Source organism: Desmodus rotundus, chromosome 11, assembly GCF_022682495.2.
Source record: "Desmodus rotundus isolate HL8 chromosome 11, HLdesRot8A.1, whole genome shotgun sequence".
NCBI lineage: Eukaryota > Metazoa > Chordata > Mammalia > Chiroptera > Phyllostomidae > Desmodus > Desmodus rotundus.
Genome location: NC_071397.1, coordinates 229,348 through 239,888, shown reverse-complemented (window position 1 = coordinate 239,888; position 10,541 = coordinate 229,348). Strand labels below are relative to the sequence as shown.

Here is a 10,541-nt window from a genome sequence, read left to right as displayed (position 1 = left end):
GGATGTTCTTTAGTGTGTTGCTCATGAAAAGGAAAAACTAGAAATAATCCACTGTGCAATACCATTTCAATACGGGAAATCTGCATTACTTTGCAATAATTACAAATTTTGAGGAGGTTACTCTTGCCAGGTTCGGAGTAACTTAAAGAGAGTGTAGTAAATTATTTTCCATGCAGAAGAGAGACCTAACTTTTACCTTTCTGAAAGAAAAAGGGAAACCTTCGTGTGTTAACAAGTGCAGAAAACAACCCGCGGAGACAAAATTCACTTAAAATTCCCAGATCCGTATTCCAACTTTCCGAAGGGCCCGAAGCACAGCAGTTACGCGAAGTGTCGGAGTGTCTGCAGCCGGGCGCGCGCGCGCCCCGCCCGCGCGGAAGGCGCTCCGCCGGCTGCGCGCAGTCAGTCCTCGCGCTTGATTTGGGGCTCCCTTGAAAAGTACCCTCAGCGGGCAGACCCAGAACTCGGGTTACTGCCCGAACAGCTGAGGAAGAGCGGGAGGAATCTGACAAGGAGGCGTGGCGGGGTGTCCTGAATCTCGCCCGCCACGACCTCGACAATTCTGCCGTGAACGGGAAGGTCGGGGTCGGTTGGGGTCGAGCGTGCGAGTGACCCCTCTGGTTGGGACTGTGTCCCACCACCGCCGGCGGGAGACGCCGCGTCCCACGCAGACTTTCCTAGCCTGCTCCCCTCTGTCACTTCCGGAGCCCAAAAGACACTCGTCGCCACGGAGCGGCGAAGCAGTTCTGGGTACAAAAGGAGCCTTAATGACGGCGAAAAACGGGGGCCGTGCCATAGACTCGGGGTCACGTCTTGGCTTTTATTTTTTTGTTCCTTACTGTTCAAAATAAACAAGCCCTTGTGGGGGGGGGGGGCGGGAGCTAATCACGCTCCAGATTCACCGAGGAGCAGAGGCCTGGAAGCCGCTGAAGCGACCACCGCGAATTGCTCGTGCTTCCTGGCGGAAACGGGGCTGTCTGAACGCAGGACAGCTCCGCACACCCTTCTTCCCCGCGCTGGGATGGCGGTTGTGCGTCCCCTGAGATCTCTGTTCAGTTTTATGCATTCACGTTTTTTTCTGATTCCGCAAAGTCTGCCTTTTCAACCCACAAGTCGTGTTTTTTTTCCCCCCTATCCCGTGAATCATCTGGTGACCGTGATATATACTTCAATGCACGTCATAGAGGTGCGAGCATTCACTTTAGTGCAAAGTGCAGAGTAGCAGACAGCGTGTCAGGATGGCCGAGTGGTCTAAGGCGCCAGACTCAAGCTCTGCTTCCCTGCTGGGGATTCTGGTCTCCGAAGGGAGGCGTGGGTTCGAATCCCACTTCTGACACATGCTTTTTTCCTCTTGTTTTCGAGACAAATACGTATTTCAACGGTGTGTATAAACAATTTATCAACCTATACTATTAAAAAAATTTAAATATGCTCACAGAAACGGTAGAAAGCAGAAACAGCGCGGTATTTTTTGGAAGCCGCGAGACTTGGGGTAAAGACGCTTCCGGAAAGGCAGATTTCACAGGACGCTGGTGGTTTCTCCGAGGAATGGCGAGATAATCCGAGAGACTCGAAAATTTGGGACGGGGGAATCTTTCCTCCCCGATTGTGCCGGCAGGAAAGGGGGCTCTAGACTTGTGCTGTGGCTGCTTCTCCACCTGGCTCGTCCCGCCTACTCCGGCCTGTACTTCCCGCCTGACTCCCCGCTCACCTGGGTCCGGGGTCCGCGCAGTGCGCGCTCTAAAGAAACCCTGCGCAGGCTGTCCACTCTCTCTCTTCCCCGTTTGCAAAAGACGTGAAAGTGGTTCTCAAACATCTCTTGTTTGAATGAGGCACATCCGCACTCGCTTGGCATCTGAAATCATTGTTTCTCCCCAGGCGAAATTGAGCTGTTCCTTCCTCCAAATGTACTCATCAATATCGTGTTGTATGTCTTAACTGTTCTATTTTCTCTGCGTTTGCATGCATGTATTCAAAAATATTTTGTTTGGTTTTTACAGAAATGCAGTCATACCAAACACGCTGTTCTCTGACAAAGTTTTCACTTGGTGTTTCCTAGGCTCTTTCCATGGGAACACTTACTCTTTTTCCTTTCAAAGAAAACACCACAACTTACTCCACAGGGTGGATATATCCTACTTCATTTTTCCACTTTAGGGCTTTTGGGTTTTTTCGGTGAACATTTAAGGTATTTCTAATTATCATCCAATAAATGTTGAATGAGTGCTTGCGATGTGTGAGAGGACGCAGCCTTACGGCAGTGGAAATATAAAATAGGATAGGATTAAAAAAATTAAATGAATATTAAAAAATAACAGCGTAAGTTTCTGCCCTTGTGTTGTTTATATTCCAGTTAAATGGTGTTGGTTCTATTCAGGGACACCACATTGCAAGATGTCCTTATATCTCACAAGAAGAATATAAATCCTGGGTCTTGAGACTGTTTAATCCCAGCTATTGGACATTCATATCTGCATGACCGTGTATTTTTCCAACATTATGACCACTCATGATTATTTGATTATTGATTTGATTGTTGATTTTATCCTAAGAGGCAAAATGTGAAAGACTAGACAGGTGAAGGGGGTGGGGGGGGAAGCTGGCTTATTTGACAATAAAGTTCTCAGGAAATATTTGCAAGGACAAGACCCAGTTGTTCCATTTGAGAGGCCACATTCTGAATTCAGGTGCTGGAACCAATGGTTTCCAGTTCTGTCAAACCTCAGCTCCCTGGGGTATAGCAGGCAGTTAGACAGATGCGAGCAGAATGGGAAGGATAGGCCAAGCAGGGAAGAACAAGGGTGGAAAGCCGGGGTGCCTAGCAATGAGCAACACTGGGAGTACAAGTATGGTGGGGTGGGACCTTGCCCCCAGAGCGACTTTTTCCTCCCCTATCAGCTGGTCTTGTGCCTCAGACCTCCTGACCTTTCAGGTAGTTGGTCAATGCATTTCAGTCCCTCCTCTGACCTCTCCTCTTCTGGTATATCACTAGCCATGTGGTAGACCCCCTTAGAGGAGGAACAAGGGGGCCATAGAAAAGCCTTATGTAACGCCCACGTAAGCCCTTGTATGACCATTCCCTTCAAGATGACAAAGTTTTAAAAAATTTTTAATTTGCCCTGGCTGATGTGGTTCAGTGGCTCAGTGACCCCCTGCGAATCAAATGGTCACCGGTTTGATTCCCAGTCAGGGCACGTGCCTGGGTTGCTGACCAGGTCCCCAGTGGTGGGTGCGTGAAAGGCAACCACACATTGATGATTCCCTCCCTCTGTTTCCCCTCTAAAAAATAAAGTAAATAAAATCCTAAAGAAAAACATTTTAAATTTTATTTCTTTATTGTTGTTCAATTACAGTTTTCCGCATTTTTCCCTCATTACTTTCCCCTGCACTATCCACCACCCACCTCCCACATACATGTTCCTTGACTTGAACCTTCCCCTTCTTTACCCCATTACCCCCCCGCCCATCACTGTCAGTTTGTTCTCATTTCCATGTCTTTGGTTATATTTCCCCACTTGTCTGTTTTATTGATTAGATTCCACTTATAGGTGAGATCATATGGTATTTGTCTTTCACTGCCGGACTTATATCACTTAGTATAATGCTCTCCAGTTCCATCCATGCTGTTGCAAAGGATAGGAGTTCCTTCTTTCTTTCTGCTGTGTAGTATTCCATTGTGCAAATGTACCACAGTTTTTTGATCCACTCATTTACTGATGGGCACTTAGGCTGTTTCCAGCACTTGGCTATATTTTAAATCACATTGCTATGTGCATATGTTCTTTTGAATTGGTGTCTCAGGATTCTTAGGGTATAATCCCAGCAGTGGAATAGCCAGGTCAAGAGGCAGTCCCATTTATAGTTTTCTGAGGAAATTCCATACTGTTTTCCACAGTGGCTGCACCAGTCTGCATTCCCACCAACAGTGCACTAGGGTTCCCTTTTCTCCACATCCTCTCCAGCACTTGTTATTTGTTGATTTGTTTCTGATGTCCATTATGATTGGTGTGAAGTGGTATCTACTGTAGGTTTTTATAAGAATTTATTTTATTGATTATGCTGTTACTGTTGTCCCATTTTCCCCCCTTCACTCCACTCCACCCTGAACACTCCCTCCTGCCCACATTCCCCCCCTTTAGTTCATGTCCATGGGTCATACATGTAAGTTCTTTGGCTTCTACATCTCCTATACTATTCTTAACCCCCCCCCCCGTCTATTTTCTACCTACCATTTATGCTTCTTATTCTCTGTACCTTTTCCCCCTCTCTCCCCCTCCCACTCCCCTGTTGATAACCCTCCATGTGATCTCCATTTCTGTGGTTCTGTTCCTGTTCTAGTTGTTTGCTTAGTTTGCTTTTGTTTTTGTTTTAGGTGTAGTTGTTAATAACTGTGAGCTTGCTGTCATTTTACTGTTCATATTTTTTATCTTCTTTTTCTTAGGTAACTCCCTTTAACATTTCATATAATAAGGGCTTGGTGATGATGAACTCCTTTAGCTTGACCTTATTTGAGAAGCACTATATCTGCCCTTCCATTCTAAATGATAGCTTTGCTGGATAGAGCAATCTTGGATGTAGATCCTTGCCTTTCATGACTTGGAATACTTCTTTCCAGCCCCTTCTTGCCTGTAAGGTCTCTTTTGAGAAATCAGCTGACAGTCTTATGGGAACCCCTTTGTAGGTAACTGTCTCCTTTTCTCTTGCTGCTTTTAAGATTCTCTCCTTATCTTTAATCTTGGCTAATGTAATTATGATGTGCCTTGGTGTGTTCCTCCTTGGAAATCCCAACTTCTTTGGGACTCTCTGAGCTTCCTGGACTTCTTGGAAGTCTATTTCCTTCGCCAGATTGGGGAAGTTCTCCTTCATTATTTTTTCAAATAAGATTTCCATTTCTTGCTGCTCCTCTTCTCCTTCTGGCACCCTTATAATTCGGATGTTGGAACATTTAAAGTTGTCCCAGAGGTTCTGAAGCCTCTCCTTATTTTTTTGAATTCTTGTTTCTTTATTCTTTTCTGGTTGGATGTTTCTTCCTTCTGGTCCACACCATTGATTTGAGTTCCAGTTTCCTTCCCATCACTATTGGTTCCCTGTACATTTTCTTTTATTTCACTTAGCATAGCCTTCATTTTTTCATCTAATTTGCGACCAAATTCAACCAATTCTGTGAGCATCCTGATTACCAGTGCTTTGAACTGTGCATCTGATACGTTGGCTACCTGTTCGCTGCTTAGTTGAATTATTTCTGGAGCTTTGATCTGTTCTTTCATTGGGCCTTTTTTTTTTTTTTTTTTGGTCTTGGCACGCCTGTTACATAAAGGGGCAGAGCCTTTGGTGTTCACCAGGGTAGGGTAACCCACGACTCTGGACTGTGATGCTGTACGTGGGGGAGGGGTCTGAGAGGGAACAATGGTGCTTGCTCTGCTCTCTGCTGGATTTAGTCACTTCCCCCACTACCCACAAGTAAAGTGGGCCCTTCTGGTGCTGATTCCAGGGTGGGTAGGTTTGTGTACATTCTAGGACCCCCTGGGTCTCTCCAGCAAGCTCTCTCCTGTGAGGCTGGGAGTCTCTCCCACTGGCACCTCAACCCCCACAGGTGTTGATGCTTTAATTTCCCCGAGCTAGAGCCCTGGGTTGTGGGTCTGTCTCCTCGCTCCCCAGTTGTTCCTCCCGGTTTATCTGCACATGAATGTGGGACCGCTGGGTCCTCCAGCTGCTGCCTTGCCTGCCCTGCTCCACAATCTGCTGACTCGCTGGGTCCTCCAGCTGCCGCCTTGCTGCTAGTCCTCTCCGTCCGGCTGCCCATCTCCACCCCTCCTGCCAGTCTGTATGAATGTGTCTTCATTAACTCCTTGGTTGTCAGAATTCCATACAGTTTGATTTTCTGTCAGTTCTGGTTGTTTTTTGTTTTTAAATTGCTGTCCTTCTTTTGGTTTTGTGAGGAGGTGCAGTGTGTCTACCTATGCCTCCATCTTGGCTGGAAGTCCCTGTTGTGGTTTTAATTTGCATCTCTCTGATGGCTAGTGATGCTGAGTATCCTTTCATATGTCTCTGGGCCTTCTGTGTGTCTTCCTTTGAGAAATGTCTGTTCAGGTCCTTTGCCCACTTTTTAAGTGGGTTGTCTTCCTGGAGTGGAGTCGTGTGAATTCTTTATGTATTTTGGAGATCAAACCCTTGTCCGAGGTATCATTTGCAAACATATTTTCCCATATAGTTGGTTCCCCTTTCATTTTGCTGGTGTTTCCTTTAGCCATGCAGAAGCTTTTTAGTTTGATGAAGTCACATTTGTTTATTCTTTCCTTCATGTGTCTTGCTCTAGTGGACATATCAGTAAAAATATTTTTGCTTGGAATATCTGAGATTTTCCCTCCTATCTTCTCCTCTAGGACTTTTTTGGTTTGTGACTTATATTAAGTTCTTTATCCACTTTGAGTTTATTTTTGCATATGGTGTAAGTTTGTGTCCAAGTTTCTTCTTCTTTTTTTTTTTTGTATGTAGCTGTCCAGGTCTCCCAACACCATTTGTTGGAGAGGCTGTTTTTACTCTGTTTTATGCTTCATCTCCCTTTGTCGAATAATAATGGGCCATGGAGACATTGGTGTATTTCTGGGCTCTCTGTTCTGTTCCATTGGTCTATGTGTCTGTTCTCATGCCAGTGCCAGGGCTACACCTTACGAAGGAGTAAAAGACCTGGACTCAGAAAACTATACAACACTGAAGAAGTAAATTAAGGAAGACACAAATAAATGGAAGTTTATGCCATGTTCATGGATTGGAAGAATTAACATCACCAAAATGTCCATACTACCCAAAGCAATTTATAGATTCAATGCAATCCCTATTAAAGTACCAATATCATATTTCACAGATATAGAACAAACATTTCAAAAATTTTTATGGAACCATAAATAATCCCAAATAGCCTTAGCAATTTTGAGAAATAAGAACAAAGTAGAAGGGATCACAATACCTGATAAAAAACTATATTACAAGGCCATTGTAATCCTTTCCCTGTTTTCATTTTCTCTTTCCTCTTTGATTTCCTGGTAGTTTCCTGTTAACTCTGGAATCCTGGATACTCTCCTGCACATTTTACACCCACAAAATTACTTTCTCCAACAAGAAAGAGAAAGCAAATGGCTGATTATTTAAAGAAAGTAAAGCTGGAAAAGTCAGCCTTTGTGCTGCCTGTCACAATGAGAACCAGTAAGTAGAGACAAGGACTGACATTCCTAGGTGCTTCATTTGGATGGCCAGCAATCTGAGATCGCAGGTTATGTACTCTACAAACCATCTTAACATCTCATCTCAACACGATCTTTCTCCTAAGGAGCAGAAAAGGGTAGGTAAAGGGTTTGGAATACAGGGCAAAAGGTTAATCAGATAAAAGTGCAGTCCAGCAATTTTCCCAGCATCTCTTCACCTGCTGACCAGTGATTCTTTATCTGCAACCTGGTCTGCAGGAATTCCCTCCCCGAAACACAATGACTCAGATACCATCTTGATGGCTTACAGTTGGTTGGGGCACAAAAGTTGAATTGCTTTCAGTCCTCCTGGAGCTAGGGTTGGTTTGGTCATACATTCCAGTTCTTGGAACAACAGCTTTGTACATGCATTAATCACTAACCCTATTAGCTATAAGCTAAAGCTAAAAAATTTTAACTATTGAGTTCCCTCATAATTCCCTCTATTAGTTTTTAACTATCTCATTTCTGTGAGGTTAGTTCATATAGAAGGAAACATTTTGCTATTGAGCATGTATCTTAGCATTAGAAAGTCTCATAGGGGATTTAGAAATACATTTAGTTGCAGATGCACATAAGGGGGCACATTGTGTACAGCAACACGGTATCATACTGACAGATAAAAAGATTGAAAACAATAAAGGCCTCTCTAGACCAGTAATACTAGGTAGCCAGGAGGTTGGTTTAGACACATTAATGCCAAAGAATCTCTTTGCTTTCTCTTGTACACTACTTCATTTGCTTGCTTTACTTTATGCTCTGTGAGTTGTGAATTATCAGTCAGGTTGAGTCAGCAAAGTCCTTTAAATTCTCTCCATTCATGATTATGTCTGAAACAGAGGTAGTCTATACCTGTGTGATTTTTTTAGTACTGCTTCTATAACTTGTCCTATCTTTACTGATGGCATTAATGTCTCGAGAGGTGGCATTCAAAGCTTTTACCATAGTGCAGGCTAATCTACTTATTTCTGTAGTCGAAGAGGTTGCCATGACTGGCATTACAATATAGTCAAAGGTATATATTCAGCAGGACTAAAAAGGTGAAAATCATGGTTACAGTCACGTGCCAGGGAGATTTCCCATCAAACCAGGTGTTGTGGGGCCTATGAGGTATAAACACCTTCAGTCTTCCTGCAGAGCATGGTTTTCCAGAAGTGTTTGTTGGAATATAGGAATAAATGGTTCTTCCACATATTAAAAACCATCTTTCAGGCAATTTAACATGACTAAAGGCATCAGATACATTAGTGACGGTGTTACAATTTGTCTCCACACCTGCTGAAAGCATAAAACTGTTTTTAGTACAGGTGACAAAAGTTGCATACTCTCCAGCTGGGGCTACATTAGTAACTTTAAAAAATATATATTTTATTGATTATGCTATTAGAGTTGTCCCAATTTTTCCCCCATTGCCCTCCTCCACCTGGTACCCCCATTTCTTCCAGCAATCCCCGCTTCCTTAGTTCATGTCCATGGTTCATGTGTATAAATTCTTACGCTTCTCCATTTCCTATATTATTCTAGATATCCACCTATTTGGTACCTGTCAATTATGCTTCTTAATTCCTGCACCTTTTCCTCACTCTCCCCCGCCCCACTCCCAGCTGATTACCCTCCCAGTGATCTCCATATCTACGATTCTGTTCCTGTTCTGGTTGTTCTTTACTTTTTTTTAAATTCAGTGTTTGATAGTTGTGAATTCGTTGCCATTTTATCGTTCATAGATTTGATCTTATTTTTCTTAAATAAGTCCCTTTAATATTTCATGTAGTAATGGCTTGGTGATGATGAACTTCTTTAGCTTTATGTTGCATGGGAAGCACTTTATCTGCCCTTCCATTCTAAATGATAGCTTTGCTGGACAGAGTAACCTCGATCCTAGGTCCTTTCTTTTCATTCCTTTGAATACTTCTTGCCAGTTCCTTCTAGCCTGCAAAGTTTCTTTTGAGAAATCAGCTGACAGTCTTATGGGAACTCCTTTGTAGGTAACTATCTCCTTTTCTCTTGCTGATTTTAAGATTCTCTCTTTATCTTTAACCTTTGGCATTTTAATTATGATATGCCTTGGTGTGGTCCTCTTTGGGTCCAACTTGGTTGGGACTCTTTTGTGCTTCCCGGATTTTGTGTCTATTTCCTTCACTAAATTAGGGAAGTTTTCTTTCACTATTTTTCAAATAAGTTTTCAATGTCTTGCTCTTCCTCCTCTGGCATCCCAATGATTTGGATGTTGGTATGTTAGGAGATGTCCTGGAGGCACCTTATGCTATCCTTGTTATTTTTTAATTCTTTTTTCTTCTTGCTGTTCCGGTTGAATGCTTATTTCTTCCTTATGTTCCAAATCATTGATTTGAATCCTGGCTTTATCTCCTCCACTGTTGGTTCCCTATATATTTTTCCCTATTTTACTTAGTGTAAACTTCATTTCTTCCTGGGTCTTTTTAATTTTGTTGCCATACTCAGTGAGTTCTTTGTGCATCCTGTTCACCAGTGTTTTGAACTTTGCATCTGATAGGTTGGTTCTCTCTGTTTCATTTAGTTCTTTTTCTGGGGTTTTGTTCAGTTCTTTCATTTGGGCCATGTTTCTTTGTCTCCTCAATTTGGCAGCCTCCTTGTGTTTGTTGGTATATATTAGGTAGAGCTGCTTTGGCTTTCTGTCTTAGTAGCATTGTCTATTGTAAAAAAGGCACCTGTAAATTGTGTAGGGCAGAGCCATAGGTGATCACCTGGGCAGGGCGACCTGGTTCATCTCTTTGTGACCCTGTGTGGGGGGAGGGCTCAGAGAAGAAACAGTGCCACTGCCTGGCTTATGGATGTTTGCTGGGCACTCACCCTGTGTGACTGGCACCCTTCCAGCTGATGCCCTTGTGCTGAATCCCAGAGGGGGTGGGTCTGCATATGTTTTAAATCCATGCAGTTCTTTAAGTGGAGTCTCCTGTAAATCTGGCAGTTTCTTCCACCACCCCAACCCCCACTACATTTTACAGCCAGAAGTTATGGGTATTTATCTTCTTGGTGCTAGAGCCCTGGGCTGTGTGGTCTGGTCTGGGGCTGGGACCACTTGCTTCCAAGGTATACCTGCCAACTTTTATCCGCCACACATAAATGTGGGACCACCTGTTCCACTGCTGCCACCTCTCTGTTCCCCTCCTACCTGTCAGGATGAATGTGGCTTCTTTAAATCCGCAGTTGTTGGACTCCTTACAGCTTGATTATCAGACAGTTCTGGGTGTTATTTTTTGAGGTCTAGTTGTAACCATTCCTGTGGCTGCACAAGAAGATGAAGCATGTTTGCCTGTGCCT

At 43.6% G+C, this 10,541-nt stretch overlaps 1 non-coding gene across 1 annotated transcript; it reads left to right on the top strand.

The window, feature by feature from the left end:
- Positions 1 to 1,232: 1,232 nt before the first annotated feature.
- On the top strand, positions 1,233 to 1,336 carry TRNAL-CAA (transfer RNA leucine (anticodon CAA)). The gene is made up of 2 exons: positions 1,233 to 1,270; positions 1,291 to 1,336. It is a non-coding gene; the product is annotated as a tRNA-Leu (tRNA).
- The last annotated feature ends 9,205 nt before the right edge of the window (positions 1,337 to 10,541 follow it).